The sequence below is a fragment of the Priapulus caudatus genome, unplaced genomic scaffold, assembly GCF_000485595.1.
Source record: "Priapulus caudatus unplaced genomic scaffold, Priapulus_caudatus-5.0.1 Scaffold42, whole genome shotgun sequence".
Classification (NCBI taxonomy): Eukaryota; Metazoa; Priapulida; class Priapulimorpha; order Priapulimorphida; family Priapulidae; genus Priapulus; species Priapulus caudatus.
The window spans coordinates 710,963-712,703 of record NW_014577103.1 but is presented as its reverse complement, the minus strand read 5'-3'; the positions used below and the strand labels follow the sequence as shown (position 1 = coordinate 712,703).

Here is a 1,741-nt window from a genome sequence, read left to right as displayed (position 1 = left end):
GAGTGGAGGAGAGGGAGGAGGAGGAGCGGAGAAGGTGATGGAGATTGAATGAAAAAGGTCATGGAGGAGTAGGAGGCAGGAGGAGGAGGAGGATGAGGAGAAGGAGGAGGAGCGGAGAAGGGGATGGAGATCGAATGAAGGTCATGGAGGAGGAGTAGGGGCAGGAGGAGGAGGATGAGGGGAGGAGGGGGAGGAGGAGGAGGAGAAGGAAGAAAAGGGCAGAAGGTGATGGAGTAGGGGAGAGAAGGAGGAGGAGGAGGAGAGGAGGGGGAGGAGGAGGAGCGGAGAAGGTGATGGAGATTGAATGAAGACGGTCATGGAGGAGGAGTAAGGGGCAGGAGGAGGAGGAGAAGGAGGGGAGAAGGTGATGGAGTAGGGGGAGGAAGAGGAGGAGGAGGAGCGGAGAAGGTGATGGAGATCGAATGAAGAAGGTCATGGAGGAGGAGTAGGGGGCAGGAGGAGGAGGAGGAGGAGGAGGAGCGGAGAAGGTGATGGAGATCGAATGAAGAAGGTCATGGAGGAGGAGTAGGGGGCAGGAGGAGGAGGAGGAAGAGGAGGAGGAGGAGGAGGAGCGGAGAAGGTAATGGAGATCGAATAAAGACGATCATGGAAGAGGAGTAGGGGCAGGAGGAAGAGGAGGAGGAGGAGGAGGAGGAAGAGGAGGAGGAGGGGGAGAAGGTGATGGAGTAGGGGGAGGAGGAGTAGGAGGGGGATAGTTGAATTATTCCCATTATCAGGAGTAGATAACAACATATGTGTTTATTCTCTGTTTATTCTTGATTTGTGATGGTATAGCCATTAATACTGGTTAAAATTTGGTTAACCAATGGTTACCACTATGGTTACCATTGAATCAATGCACTGCATTAGCTACAGTATTGCTGACTGCAACGTGCATTGTTTATTCTATTGTCTACTAGCTGAAACTTGCTGTATGTACTGTAGCTAATGCAGTGCATTGATTCAATGGTAACTTACAGTGTAATAGACAGTCTAGATATACTTACTTTTTTCGTGTCGTCTGCCATATAAATGTCTTTCAATAACTTGTCTCAGAAAATGTTTCTCGGTTGCTATATGAAGCAATGAATTTAGTAAATATGGTAAATGACATTCAAATACAATGTCTATATCGCAGAAACAAACTAACTCACAGTTATTCTTGACAATCGCTATCGCTATGATCGCTATCGCTATCGCTATCGCTATCACAATCGCTATGACCTTTGGTTTTCAGGGTATCAATGAACAAATTTGGCAACTCTATCACAACCGGACATGTACCAATACGGGATGTCTCACGCACGTAACCGGTTGAAACATTAGGAAGTGTCGGAATATTTACAATTACAATTACAATTACAATTACAATTTTAAATGTACAAGGTAGAAAGCATAGGATACAAAGGGTACAATGTCACCGTAACCTAATAATAAACGCAACGAACGCCATAATATAGTCATAGAACTATGCTTAGTAGAAGCTAGTCCTAGTCAGTATACTCACCGCTTCGCACTTCGCACAACTCTCAATCGCCTTTCCAATATTCGCTCCACTAACCTTATATACCCTAGAGTAAACATCGATTTTTCTGCGGGGAATAACCGTTGCGGGGGAATAACCGGTCGCGCCGATTGCCAGTCACGCGCCGAGATAACAAAAACACGTGTAAAGGCCACTGCGCACGGTGGGCATTCGGCGCGCGCAAAAGACGCTGAGCTATATTTGCTATATAATATC

The 1,741-nt window shown here is 46.8% G+C and overlaps 1 long non-coding RNA gene across 1 annotated transcript in view; it reads right to left on the bottom strand.

The window, feature by feature from the left end:
- Positions 1-1,014: 1,014 nt before the first annotated feature.
- Positions 1,015-1,741, bottom strand: part of LOC106820668 — a 1,148-nt gene continuing 421 nt past the window's right edge. Inside the window, exon 2 of the long non-coding RNA XR_001395640.1 lies at positions 1,015-1,073. This is a non-coding gene — a long non-coding RNA (uncharacterized LOC106820668). The remainder of the gene's footprint in view (positions 1,074-1,741) is intronic.